The following is a 15813-nucleotide window of genomic DNA, read 5'->3' as shown; positions in this document are numbered from 1 at the left end:
GAAATGTTGATGTGTTTAGCTACATGAAATTCTAAAAGTTAAACAATAATTACAATGTTGTGTTAAATAAGGCAATTTGGGTCGAAAGAATGATTAATAAATAAAGGGAAATTGGCATATTAAAAATAAATATTCTATAAAAGTAATACCGGTAGTTGAAGAAACATATTCCACAGAGGAAAAGCAATCTTTTTGACAATAGGATTTTGAAAGCTGTCAATGTCTGCCAGTCTTTTATAATATGTACACTAAAATACGCCATTTTCACTATTACACTATCATAAAGAATGAAGACTTGCTTACTGTACTTATGGCTTTTAAGGAACCCGATGGTTCATTGCCGCCCTCACGTAAGCCCGCCATCGGTCCTACTGTATATCCTGAGCAAGATTAATCCAGTTTCTACCATCATATACCACTCCCTCAAACATATTTCAATATTATCCTCCCATTTACGTTTCGCCTCCCCAAAGGTCTTATTCCTTCCGGCCTCCCAACTAACACTCTATATGCATTTCTGGATTCACCCATACGTACTACATGCCCTGCCCGTATCAAATATCTGTATTTAATGTAGGCTATAATATTATGAAATAAAATACCTTGCATTACATTACACAACACTGTAAATAAGCTTAATAACGTAAATAATGTTTGATCAATTTATGTCTGTATTATTTATTATAGCGTAAATAGTAAAAATAGCGTTTGCTTAGTGAAAATAATTTAAATTGTAAATATTAGTGTAACTGTTAAAGTGGTCCATATTTTGTTCTGCACCACTTGACGAAACAAGAGTCGCGTGAGCCGTCAGTGCTAGAGCACGTGCGACGTCTACTTAACAACTCCAGTAATACTTAATCTTGTAGACTCCTGAAACAGAGTACGGTTCCTAGAAATCATATTTTTCTCGCTTCTAGATTGAAGACAGAATGATGTGCCTTGGTTTACGCTTTATCCTGAATTGGAATTAGCTGCTGTGCTCGTCAAACTAGGAGAATTTCCCCAAACACACCGGCTGACATCGCTAAGGCACGCTGTGTATCCAGGGAACACGCAAGCGACTCCCATTTCCCCTGGACCAGCCTCATCCGCAAATCGCCGGGCGGTGATTGGAAAAATACTGATGAAAATATGATTGAATAATGAAAGTTCGCTAAATGTTATCGATCCCTATACTGAGGAAAGGAGAGAATACAGAGGAAAATCCAAACTAGGACTTCGTCCACCACAAAAGTCACTTTGAGGGTCCAATTAGAACGCTAACCCTTGCGTTTGACAGACTGATGGACTAGATTGTTCAAATTTACAACATAATTTATATTAAACAAATATCGTATTTCAATTGCATGCTCATCAGGAAGTACATAATCAATCTGCAATGTTACGTCTCATTTATAATGAATTCAGAGGCTATTTCCTTGTCAATAGTAATAATGCTGTACAAAATACGTTTGATTTGTTGACTGTGACATTGTTAAATATTCCATCGTTCATAATGAGAGGTCATTATAAATTAGCTTTGTTTGCTGACTGAAAGGAATATTATAACAGAAGGTAGGCTTATACATTACTGCTGGCTTAAACATTTTTTACTACGGTTGCGCTGTATAATATACAGTGTCGTATTGTTTCTTCTATCGATCACTACTACTTTGTTGCTACTGGACACACTTCAAAGTAAATCACAGGGCGTTATTGATATTTTGTTTATTTAATTACGTGTAGCTTGGACTTCAATTGCTGATGGCGAATTATAATTATTTCAGTATTAATCTGGTTGTATACAGGGTGTTTCCGGGCTAGTGTTACAAACTTTCAGGAATGATGGGGAAGGTCATGTATCAATTTGAGATAAAGAAACCCTGGTCCGGAAGTGACTGAGTCGAAAGTTACAAGCAAAAATAGTTGTGTGAAAATGAAATAATTTTATTCCTCTGTACACCTTATTTATGTGTATTTATCTGTACATCTTACACATACTGTATTCATCTGACGTTGTTTACGTTGTCTACTTACAGTATTCCATTCAGTGCGCTGTCTGAGGGGTGGGGACAGGAAACTACACTAAAGCAATGCAGATAGCGTAATGTGTAACGGACATGGTCGGTTCTGATATGCATGTCTGTAGACAGCAGTGTATGTGTACAAGTTGCAGTCCTAGTGAAATGGAGGAGTACACGAGAGCGGAAAATGCAGACCTGATTTTCGAATACGGATGAGCCAATGGGAACAGTAGACAAGCTCACAGATTGTATCGGGGCAAGTACCCACGTAGGAGACATCCGGCCCATACCATCTTTCCGTGACTGTTCCGAAGGTTAAGGGAAGGAGGGCACGTGGTGCGAAATTACAATTTCATTTCCACACAACTATTTTTGCTTATAACTTTCGACTCAGTCATTTCCGGACCAGAGTTCCTTATCTCAAATTGATACACATGTGCCCTTCCCCAACACCAGCTCGAAAACATCCTATATATATATATATATATATATATATAATTTCTATGTTCATCAACAGAAATGCAGAAAGTCAAATTTGCATCTTTTTTTAATAACCTTGAATTCTTACCGTCCTCGATCATAACGAGGCTTCGAGACTTCGGACCCGATAGAGCAGTTCAGTGGGAAGTCCGCGTAACGGCGTACTGAGTATAGTGGTAAAGCGTACAGTGGGTGAGGGTGCTGTAGAATGAATGCCAACAAATACGCAAAGGAAAACTCTCTGGATTTGAAGGTTCTGAAGAATAATTTGGTTTTCATACAAACTGTGTCTGAAACTATTACACGGTTAGAAAAGTCACAGCAAGAGATGCCGGAAACCCTCAAATTAATTTAGAAAATGATGCAGAGAATTAATGAGACATCAAGTACACCGGTTACTGAACGTGTAAAACAGAAGTGGAAATCAATTTTATGTAAAAATAACGGATGTGGAACATTGTGTAACATAAACAGCAAATTAGTGGACATAGAGTCACCCGAGAATAAAAACTGTCTCTTAGAGACTGTAATGACGATAGGTTTTTTCGTTTTGCTCCTATCACGTCATGCGACGTAGAGCGCATCTTTTCATAGTACAAACTTTGGCAGATAACCGAAAAAGATTTACGTTTGAGACACTGAGAATGTATCTTGTAGTAGGCACATTGCAATTCGGTACTGTAACTGCACTTCCTAAAGACGACTAATAGGATAAATGAAAAAATTTAAATTGCTATATGTTTATTTCCACCATTAACACTGTGTAATTAAATACAAATGCTTATAAAAGACAGGAGAATAAATGCTTTTCACATTCTTTTGACATTATCATTGTGCAATATACATTTATTTTCAGAATGTACATATATGTGTGTGTTTCCCCATACTACCGTACTCTACTCTAAATAGCGACGTTGTTACCTCAACACATCTCTATCTACCTGCAGCGAGTCAACAACCTATAGTGCATGCACAGTAAACTTATTGTATCGGGTCCAAAGTCTCGAAGCCTGAAACGGTATTTTATTTAAGTTAGTAAAAAACTCATACGAGATGTATTGCTTATTTTTTTACGTATAAATGACGGAGGCGACCTCTACAAATAAATTACTGAGGTTGCTGTATGCTGACTGGATATACGCCACAAGTCCCTTCGTCTCTTACTCCTTAAAATATTAGTAATATTGCACAAAATACATCTGACCTTTAGATAGGACAATATCAACAAATACTGCACCGTTCATAATGACAATTACTACGTTTTCCTGGCGTATTCAGATCGATCTGAATACACTTACCGTATTGTAATCTTCATGAAAACGGGGATTCAATTCGATCTGAGTCTCAAGGTCGATACACCTAAAAAGTGGGATCGGATCGTATCCAGTTCGAATTGAATTCCATGAAAACCGGTATCGTATTCAATACGATCTCAATAGGCTACGCGCGTGATCGATCGTCATTTGTTTGATGTGTCACCTGTTTTACGAACAGCGAGGGCAATATGTGTGTTGAAAGAGAGTGTTGTAAAACATAATATTTCGTGTTTTCCTAAAAGTCAATATTACCATTATTCGTTAACAGCCAGAATATTAAGTTTTCATGCGCCTCGTTTGGAAAACGCAACATTGTTTATAGGTAATGACTACAGAGTGACCAACACGCTAATATGTCGATGACATGTTAACCAACATAACTGCTTTCGAAACTTCAGCTTCCGTACTCAGATCGTTTTCAATACGTATTGAAAATTGCATGAAAACAGGGATAGTATTCAGTACGGAAAATGTATTCAGATCGATTTGAATACTCATGAAGACGTAGATAAGTATTGCAGAGAAGAATTGAGGGGTTTGCCGGAAGAAAGGCGGATAGACCTCTGCGCCCTTTTTCGGGAAAACGGTTTAAAATGTAGTGAATAATTCGATAATTATAGTAGCGAAATTTTGTTTTGATTGTACTGTACATACCTGCAGGACAGGGCTGCGTGCGTGCGTGCGCGCGCGATTTAGTCAGTCAGTCTACAAGTAGAGCTAGTACTGCGCGTTACCGCATACTGTACTGTGTGTGTTTTCTCTTGGTAGAGACTAAGCAAATACAGGGACATCATTTTATTTTTACTAACATTTTTAATATTAACCTGTCTATACCTTTAGAGAACCGGAAACACCGCTTGCTCCCCCCTCCAAGACTGGAGTTCGATGATACTGGCGTAAAACACAAATCACTCTACTGAGTATAGGAAGGAAGAAAAGTAGTTCATCCATTTACGTAAACTAGGAAATATCGCGATTTTGAGTTTGATAATTTTCATTAGGTTTTTCTTTAATCAAAGTACAGTACTGTATTAAGAATAAGTGTTTTTACTCACTAAGTGAGTTATCCATGCGAACGTATTCATTATGAAGTGTATATTATACTGTCTACAGCACATTAGCGTACAATATAGAGAAAGAAGTTAAATTGAAAAATAATCATAATAAGAATATTTAAACACAATTTTGAAAATGGTGGCCGTTCATTTCGATACAGGCTTCAGTTCTTTTGTGCATATTATCGCACTATAGACTATTGCATCTAATTCCAATTGCCAGTTTCGTCCTTCGTACTAGAAACTCATGTTGAAATAATTCTGTACCTACTCTACGTACTGTAAATTCAATCTTCACTTCTGCCCGACCCGAAAATATAAAATTACTCAGACATGCTATCTACTGTCCGTCCAAGTGGTTATGCCGCAGGATAGTAGAAAAGGAGGAAATCACGTGACAGTTAATTACTTAACGAGGCCCTTTTATTTAAGTTAAATTAAACAGCTGTATAATATTACGTAAACGTCCAATTCCTAAGAGAAATTAATGCTTTCAGAAAAGAGCTAAGACAGCCCAGCTTTTACAGAGGGGCGAGCAGAAGCAGGTGGGGGAAATCGGAATGCGACGTAGGCAAACGGACAGTACCTGTGCGAAAATATGATTCAATATTGAAAGCTCTTTCGTCACTGGAAAACGCGAACATATTTCTGGAACGTACTATACTCAGTAACTCAGTACTGCTTACTATCTGTGGTCTTGGCTCTGTGTGGAGTTGGAACTTCATTAGTAGAAAGGGTGGGAGTGAAGTACATTCAAAAACTCAGGTACAATAAAAATTGAAGTAAAAATAAAATGATGTCCCTGTATATATAGTTCAATTTAGTCAGTCCAGTTGTTTCCTTTGACTGCTTTTTATGTTCATTATTGTCCTTGCTTTAAGAGTAAACAAACTTATGAAACTCATAGATTCAGACGGAAATATTTTATGTTCTATAAAGAGATTGGTTACAATATTCAGATTTTTGGGCTTATTGCTATCAGGATTATACAAAGTATAAATTTTATTTATTTATGTTCACACAAAATGGAGACTTTCTTTTTCTGTTATATTAAGAGATTTTGCTTTGCGTACTTAATGTCTACTCAGTATATCTGAAATAATGTAAATTACTTTAGAAGTAGATAATAAATGTCATAAAATGTATCTTTTGTTTCAATTCCGTGTGAAATTTAAATCTGAAATCTACATTAAATCCCCTAAGCAAATCATTATATGGATAAAGGGCGTATATACCGAAGTTTTATATGGTACAAATATAAGGAAATTTAATAATATAAATTGCCTAAATGCTACAGAACATTTATACTCGCTAAGATTTTTAATTTAATGTTTAATTTTGTTCACTATCTGTATAACATTTTATTCAGGTGCGTTTTAAAATCTTAGATTGCCTGCATCTCAATTCACCATATTGACGTATACGCCTTTTTTCCGGCAAACCCCTCAATTATTCTCTGGAGACAAACGAGTATACTCTGACAGAGATTCTTCAAGATATTACGGTATTTTCTGTTCCTTTTCTCGAACACTAAAAGCTTTTCTTCATCCTGAATACACTGCACAATACACGCAGAGTATTTTATAGATATTTTGTTTACTCAAATAGATGTAGACACTCTTTTTCAATTTATGTTGATGAATATATTGTAATGTTAATATTAATATGATTCTATATTTTTGGTGCGCAGTAAAGAGGACGTGCAGACCGATTATTTATTTAGTCCTAACAGCGACGCGAAAGAGGGGAAGTAATAGGAGTAGTGGGGAGAGTCCCGGAGTAGGGAGAAGGGCGAGCGGTCGGTAAAGGAATGCAGTACAGCTTAATTGTACTATAAACATATCGCTTTAACGCACGCATGACATCCGATCGCTCCGACGGCAAGCGAGAGAGAAACCCAAACACCCCTTGGGGAAACTAAATGGACTCGCCTGAACCAGGCGGACATCGCCGGGGACTGTCAGGATTAAATAATCGTACTGTAAGTCAGAAATTGGTAGTTTTGAGTTACGACCTCCATGTGAGATCAAAAAAAGTGTCGTGAAACTAGCGCGGAGGTAGTTCCGGTGGTTTTGAAAATGAAAATGGTTGAATGTGTGAAAAGGGCGTAAGTCAGGAATTGATAGTTTTGAGCTACGACCTCCATGCGAGTACAAAAAAAAATGAAGAAAAGGAAATTGTTCTGAAATGTAGTAAATTCCGTCTGAAATGAGAGATGCGTGGTAATGGAGATGTGAACGTTGTGGTTTCAATTGAAGGAAAGGAATGTAGGAATATAAAACACACGGTACGATGTAGCTTAATGTGAAGAAAGCAAAACTTGTTGCCTCTTAATTCTATAACCACTGAAAAATACTGAAGCACAATAAATAATAACAAAATGAACACACAGTTTCTATACTGTAACTTCGTTTGTAGTTCCACCATTACGCTAGGCACTGATAGACCAGTACTGACAAAATAACTAAACAAAAATCACCATGTTCTGCCCAGCACTGAAAATCCTGCACAGATTCGTATATGCAAGTCATAACAAAAGCCTAATCTAACCTATTACAGATTAGTATATGAAACCTAAGAACGAATATTGGGGAAAGCGACTTTTGACGCACCTTGTACTTAGGTAGGGTTCCTAGACATCCCGTAAAATACGGGATCGTCCCGTTTTTCGCTCATGCGTCCCGTTGTCCCGAGAAAAGTCTTCGGGACAGCTTTTCATCCCGTATTTTAGAGTTCTAAACTGAGAAAAGATGGAAAAGTTACAATGTCCTACATTCCAAATTACAAACATCGCACTTCATCGCACTACAGTGTAGATGTGTTATTATGAAACAATTATTTGAGTAATTAATTTCTCAAGGCGAGTGATGGCACCACCAAACGTTTAGATGAAGTCTGGGTGATTCTTTTTAAAAGTATTGAAGAAGAACTCTCAAATTGGAAGAGGGTAGTGAAGTTCATTATGTGTATCACTGGAACAAATGCGTATGTCGAAAGATTATTTTCTCGCATGAACGCTCTATGGACTGACGAGAAAAATAAATTGTCTGTAAAAACAGTAAAATCAATGCTTGTTGTAAAATCATTTTTCAATGAGGATTGTGCTGCTTTCCATACACGATTCGTCAAAATAAACAATTGTTAAGTGAAATTAATTCTTCAGAGGAATATTCCAAGGCAAAGGCGGATTGATTTATAAGAATATTGTCACGTGAGCAGTGTATTTTGTAGCTATTTTTGTAATAACTTAGTAAAAACAATATGAAGGCAACTTACATAAATAAGCTTAAAGTTAACGCAAATAATGCTCTCTAACAATTTTGTTTACTATTTGTTTATTTACCCTTAGTTAGTAAAGTGTTTGTCTAGTAAACTTTATTACACACACACTTTGAAAGATTGACATTTTGATGGGGGCGGTATAATAATAATAATAATAATAATAATAATAATAATAATAATAATAATAATTTAATAATAATTAAATATTTATTTAATCTGGCAGAGCTAAGGCCAGTAGGCCTTCTCTTCCGCCCAGCCAGACTAATTCTAATTGAATACAATTGCTTATATAGTTATTACATTAATGTCTAGACCATAAAACAACATGAAAGTAAATAATGAAAGTTGGATAAATAATGTTAGTGTGACATTAATGAACATTGGTAAGAAATAGTTATAATAATAATACTAATAATAATAATAATAATAATAATAATAGTAATAATAATAATAATAATATAATGATGAGATAATTTAGATATTTATCTATGATATATATATATATATATATATATATATATATATATATATATATATAACCATTAAACATTCAGATACGTGAAACAGCTATTATTGTTAACAAGAATTGTTAGAAAAATATTTCGTTAGCCTATTCTTAAATTGGTAATTGGTTTGATGTCTGACAGTCCCTGACATTACTCGGTAGGGAATTCCAAAGCCGAGGAACAGCCACAGTGAAAGAAGATGAATATGCGGATGTTCGGTGGAAGGGATGGATAATATTGAGGAGTGTTGTGATCGTGTGTCTAGGTTATGATGGGTGGATAAATTTTGAAAACGAGACGCAAGATAGACAGGAGTGGAGAAATGCAATATGTGAAATAGAAGGGAAAGACTAGACTTACTCAGTGAAAACTGATGTGTCCCGTATTTTTTTTCCAATATGTCTGGAAACCCTATACTTAGAACATACAACATTTTGGAACAATGACGCTAAGAAAGTAAAATATTCATGGTAACCACTAATGACAGAAAGTTTAACAAAAAGAGTCAAAATGTTAGAACAGATTCTAGGAAACATGGCTGTATGAACACATAAATAGCACAGAGAAAAACGAATGAATAAGATTAAAAGTTACATCCAGCCAGTGCCTTCATTCTAGGGCGTTACCTTAGCAACAATGTGTACTTACAAATGAGAGCTGTAATGCGTAGACTTCTTCAGGTGATAAATAAAACGTAATGTCTCGCATTCAAGCATGCAGCCTTGTAGCTGTTCCAGTCGCCCTCTTCATTAAGATTTCACAACAGACAAATCACCACACAGACTTAATGGACTCTCAGAGTCGCACACATTTCACATTCGAAGAAAACTCCAAGCAGGACAAAAAGAAAACACTACAGAGATAAACACACGAGTCAAGGGCTCATAATATCTGCGGTGAAATATGTTGAAGGCAGGGTTCACTCACAAACAGTACCTCAACACGCTCTGTGTGCAGTTCGATAATGTTTAAAGCAGTAACTCTACTAATACAAACATCAGGCAATGTAAGCTTTGTAACTCTCGAAGATTGAAAGTAAAAAACAGTTTCCTATACGATTTTATAATATCACTATTTAAATTTCAATGAAGGCTACGACACAATGAAATGTCTGAGTTTCAAAAATATTTACGCAGTTCCAATTTATTGGGATTGATGTTTTTAATTGATTAGCAGTAGTTCATATTATCTGAAAGAGCTCCATGTTATGTTGATTAATTATGTAATTACAGGCTTTCAGATTTAATTAGCTGTGGTTCAAACGGCAGCGCTTTTAGCTGTGAACCCAGGGGATCAAGGTAGATTCAAATACAGAATTACAGAGAGTCAAATGCGAGATTAAAATGCTAGAAAAGATATATAACCTTATTTAGAAGTAGATTAATTCCTCCAGATTACTTGCAAGAGATTTTTTTTAATCTTTTACTCACTCACTGTCTGTTAATTTATTTTATATTTATAAAGTTTAATCGAGAAATCTAGTGTAATTGAAAACATACATAATTAAAATTGATTGTATTATACATGGAAATCATTTACATTAATACAATTATAATGATGAAGCATTCTAGTTGGGAAATAATTAATTAAATTTGAATAAGTTCATGTTTGAATAGGTAAATATACTAATAAAATATTTGAATGAGCGAATAATTGAACCGCGGCGAATTGAAAAACAAATTAAATGTAATAAAATATCTAAAGAACGAAAAAATTAAATTGGATGAATAAATTAATAAAATAACGACTTCATCTAATGATATACTGAAAGAACAAATTGATTAGGGATAAGTTATTTAATCAAATGGATAAATTAATACTTTATCTTATTTAACTTAAGTCACCGAAGGTAGTCACGTGTCTTAAAAACTTTAGTGTATAAGGTTTTAAACGATCTGAAAGCAAAACTACCAAAACTTGATAGGAATGAAAGGGCAAAGAAAATAACCGAATAAAAGAGTGTAACGTAACGAATAAATAATAATAGTACTATCACCAAATTACAACGATTTTACGATATCAAAATCTTCATCAATAAAATAAAAAAGAGCTAGACGCAAGGAGAAAACTTGATAAAATTTTCCTGTTTGTTTACAATTCAAAAACATATTAGCTATAGCCTAAGTATTAGCGCACAACCACAGTAAAACTTTAAAGTTGAAAATAAATAGTGTTTAATAATTTATAGAGCGTTGTCTTACATGCACTAATGATGTACGTAATTTTATATTTCACACAAACACTATTAACTTATTTCAGTTGTAACACAATTAAAACCCGCTCAGAGCGTGAAGTTATTCACAGTGAAACTGTAACGACTTCTGATTGATTTTTCATAGCGATGTAACGTAGCACTGTATGAAAACCGCTCGCTTCCAAGATCACACAGTCACTGCCACATGCTACTCCGTGCAGCATGCTGGCGCAGAGTCCGAACGACTGACGGCCGGCCGGCCAGACGCGGAGCGGCGGAGACTCCGCCTGACTGCATGTGAGGCATGGGGCACACCACACACCTCTCACACGATAGCCAGGGCTGTCCAGCACCGCTGCCTTTCACACGATCACTAGGGAACAGTAGCAATAGTAATAGTATCAGTAGTATTTAATTTCAGTACTCTCAACTGCTTTTATTATTCCGTGTCGAAATTTAGATTGGGAGGGAAATTGCATACAAATTTTCTCCAGTCTCCATTTCCTTACAATTCTACAGGATCCCCATTGCCGGCTAGAGACGCACGGAGGGTACTGGTCCAGGAATGAGCGTGATGTAAATACAAGCACATCATTTTATTTGTACTAACATTTTTAATATTAACTTGCCTATACCTCTGGATCAACGCAGTTTGCTACCTCTTTCCACGACTGGGTTTCGATGATACTGGCGTAATATACAAACAAATCACTTTACTAGGTATACTAGGGAAGAAAAGTAGTTCATCCATTTACGTAAACTAGGAAATATCGCGATTTTGAGTTTGATCATTTTCATTAGCTTTTTTTTTTTTTTTTTTTTGTTTAATCAAAATACAGTACAGTATTAACAATTGGTGTTTTTACTCACGAACTGAGCTTTCCATGCGGACGTATTCATTATGCAGTGAATATTATACTGCCTACAACACATTAGCGTACAATATAGAGCAGCCGCGGCGAATATGCGACTCACGAGCACATTGTGGCTCGCAGTGCTTTTCTCTCCTTCCTACCTACAACCCCCAACCTCTTACTCACTGGAGTCAAACTCCGTTCTATTTGTATTTGTCTCGGACCTGCGAGTGGCGTATCGTCGCAATATCTCTCTCGAAACCATGCACTTCTATAAAAAACGAAAGTTTCAAGTAGGATGGGAGGATGCATTCTTTTGCTTACAATATGATGAAAATATTAAATGTATGATTTTTTCACAAATATTACTAGGAAAACGGTTGTATAACGTAAAACGGCATTATAAGTTGCTACATGTTACTGATGAAACATTAAAAGGTTAAGTGTTATTATTATTATTATTATTATTATTATCATCATTATCATTATTATCTCTGTACGTCGATTCTTTTACAGCAGATGTACGAATAATGCGGTTAGATTTTCAATTTAAACTCACAGATTTACAATGTGACGTTAAATGAAAGCTAGATGTAAGGACTTGACAGATATTGAAGTTGTCAAATCTTTGGGAAAAAAATAAATATTTGAAGCTTTGTTCTTTCGCTTTCTCTGTTGAAGCCATGTTCGCTGTAACTTAAGTTTGTGAAAAATTATTTTCAACAATGAAAATAGTAAAAATCAAATTTAGATCACGACTGACAGACAAATACTTTCGTGATCAACTACGATTGGCAGTAAGTGACATAATTCCTGATTTTGAAACTTTGTCGCAGAGATATTCTGAAGACAGTTAATTTTAGGTTGTGATAATGTGTCCTATGTTTTCTTGTTCATTTCTTTATTCGTTACATGTCCTAAACATTAACTTCCCCTTCGGTTGTCCGCCTCCCTCCATAGGTGCTATGCACGTTGCAGCTTACACAGTGGCTCGGTGCACCATGGCCTTTTCGCCACGGCTGATATAGAGAATGAAGTTACATTAAAAAATAAACATAATATGGATATTTAAACACATTTTTTTAAATGGTGGCCATTCATTTCGATACAGGCTTCAGTTCTAATGTGCATTTTATCGCACTATAGACTATTGCACCTAATTCCAATTACCAGTTTCGGCCTTCGTACTAGTAACTCATGTTGAAATAATTCTGTACCTATTCTATAAAAGAGCACCTTACTTACTGTAAATTCAATCTTCACTTCTGCCCGACCCGCACAGATAACATTACTCAGACATACTATCTACTGTCCTTCCAAGTGATTATGTCGCAGGATCGTAGAAAGGGGGGAAATCACGTGAAAGTTAATTACTTTTATTTAAGTTATTTTAAACAGTTGCGGGTGAGGGAAATCGGGATGCGACGTAGGCAAACGGACGACAGTACATGTGCGAAAATATGATTCAATGTTGAAAGCTCTTTCGTCACTGGAAAACGCGAACATATTTTCGGAACGTACTATACTAACTCAATACTGTTTGTGTTTACTACGACCTTAAGGCGACTTTGACTGTATACGCTTGGTTCTGTGAGGAGAACAGTTGGAAGTTCACTTGTAGAGGGGATGGGAGTGAAGTACATTAAAAAACTCAGGTACAATAAAAATTGAAGTAAAAATAAAATGATGTCCCGGTATTTAATTTGAATACTCTCAACTGCGGTTATTATTCCGTGTTGAAATTTAGATTGGACCGATAACCTGTGGAGTTCGTCAAGGAGCCCCCTCTCACCACTTTTATTCAATATATACATCAACTCCATCATCAGACATTGGCGACTAACAATTCATGGAAACATCCCGGTCTTCCGAAATTGTACTCTAGATACATTATTATATGCAGACGATCAGGTTCTTTTTGCTACAAATGAAGACGAGTTGCAATACTCAATACATCACCTGAATATAATAGCACAAAATTTCAATATGAAAATTTCCCCAAACAAAACAAAAATTATGGCGTTCCAAGGTAAACAGCCAGTTAGGAGTAAAATTTGCAGTGGAACCCATATTTTAGAACAGGTAAACTCATTTAAATATTTAGGCTATAATTTGACGTATTTACCTGTTACTGATATAACTGAAAATATTCAACATTTTAATGGAGCTTTAAGAACCATCAACGAGGGTTTTCACGAAAACCCAAAAACATACCAGGTTAAAAGCATATAAAGTTCTAGCAAGACCTGTCCTCACGTATGGTAGTGAGGCCTGGACTGTCCGAAACTCAGATGCTCAACGCCTAACAACTGCGGAAATGAGATTTCTAAGGAGGACTGCCGGCTACAGCTTGCTTGACCACGAAAGGAATGAACTAATTACAAAAGAATTGAAAATTACACCTATTTATGAACATCTCAACCACTATAGACAAAAATGGCTCAACCATGTCAATAGGATGGACCGTTCCAGACTCCCAAGACAAATTCTCCGCTATATAGCCTACCACATGGAAGACGATTTTTGGGACGCCCCCTGAAAAGATGGACGGAGACCGTAACAGGCCACTAGGCCTAATACCTGCAAGGACGATGATGATGATGATGAAATTTAGATTGGGAAGGACATTGCATATAAATTCTATCCGATCTCCTTTTCTTACAATTCCACAGGGTCCCATTGCCGACAGGAAACGCACGGAGGTTGCTGGTCCAAGAATGAGCGTGATGTATGCTCTAAATATAAATACTTATTTCCCTATAGCAATATTATTCACTTTGCCAACATTCTCTACCGTCCCTTACGGAGCTTATTTCTGGAGAAATTCTGAGCAAAAAAAGTCATATAAACATTTGTTCTAATCCCAGTATTTTTAAAGTTACATTAATTTGAAGTTGTTACTAAAATACATTTTTTTCTTTAGTTTTGCGGTAAAAAATATTACAAATGAATCGGGGATTGCAGGAACAGCACATGTCATGAAAACTAAATTTTTCAGTAGACACAAAAAACGGTATTACTGGTGGTATACCACATCATTGGTTATAATACTGCCTCCTTCGGACAGAAGTCTAATAGATGTGTCGTTTTATACCACATTTATTGGAATTTAATGAATTTTTAATGAAATAAATCAATATATATTTGCTTGACATGTGCTATTTCTGCAAGGAATTAAAATTGTAGTACAGCGGTGGCGAAAATGTAATCGTGCGCCGAGCCACTGTGTAACCTGCAACGTGCATAGAACCTATGGAGGGAGGCGGACTCCCTAGGGGAAGTGAAGCAACTGTCTGACTTATTAACGGATTTTCATTTTCCTTACGTCAAGCACTTAAATATAATTTTATACAGGAGAAGGCTACAAACTAATGTTTAGTACGTGTAATGAAGAAATAAATGAACAATACCGCAACCTAAAATTAACTGTCTTCAGAATGTCTCTGCGACAAAGTTTCGAAATCAGGAATTATGTCACTTATTGCCAGTCGTAGTTGATCACGAAGGTATTTGTCTGTCAGTCGTGATCTAAATTTGGTTTTTACTATTTTAATTGTTGAAAATAATTTAGTCACAAATGTAAGTTGTAGCGAACATGGCTTTAACAGAGCAAGCGAAAGAACGAAGCTTCGGATATTTATATTTTGGCAAAGATTTGAAAGTTCAGCATTTGTCAAGTCCTTACATCTAGCTTCCATTTGACATCACATAGTAAATCAGTGAGTTCAAATTGAAGAGCTAACCACATTATTAGTACATCTGCTGAAAAAGGGTCGAAGTACAGAGATGATGATGATGATGATGATGATGATGATGATAATAACACTTTACCTTTTAATGTTTCATCAGTATCGTGTAGTATAATGCCATTTTATGTTATACAACCGTTTTCCTCGTAATACTTGTAAACAAATAATCAATTTAATATTCTCATCATATTGACAGCAAAAAAATGCGTCTTCCCATCCTACTTGGAACTTTCATACATGGTTTCGAGAGAGAAATATGCCACTCGCAGGTCAGAGACAAATACAAATGAAACGGAGTTTGACTCCAGTGAGTGAGAGGGTGGGGATTGGCGGAGGTTAGAAGCAAGCGAAATGCACAGCTATCACTGCGA

The 15813-nt window shown here is 35.9% G+C and overlaps 1 protein-coding gene across 1 annotated transcript in view; it reads right to left on the bottom strand.

Moving 5' to 3' along the window:
* kek5 (kekkon 5) overlaps nucleotides 1-9591 on the bottom strand; it is a 1258756-nt gene extending 1249165 nt beyond the window's left edge. Inside the window, exon 1 of the mRNA XM_069840117.1 lies at nucleotides 9294-9591. The gene's annotated coding sequence lies outside the window, so the exon portion shown is untranslated. The remainder of the gene's footprint in view (nucleotides 1-9293) is intronic.
* Between the last annotated feature and the right edge of the window lie 6222 nt (nucleotides 9592-15813).

This window comes from Periplaneta americana, chromosome 11 (assembly GCF_040183065.1).
Source record: "Periplaneta americana isolate PAMFEO1 chromosome 11, P.americana_PAMFEO1_priV1, whole genome shotgun sequence".
In the NCBI taxonomy this organism is placed as follows: Eukaryota; Metazoa; Arthropoda; class Insecta; order Blattodea; family Blattidae; genus Periplaneta; species Periplaneta americana.
Note: the sequence above shows the minus strand (reverse complement) of the source record. Positions and strands in the feature narration are given on the sequence as shown.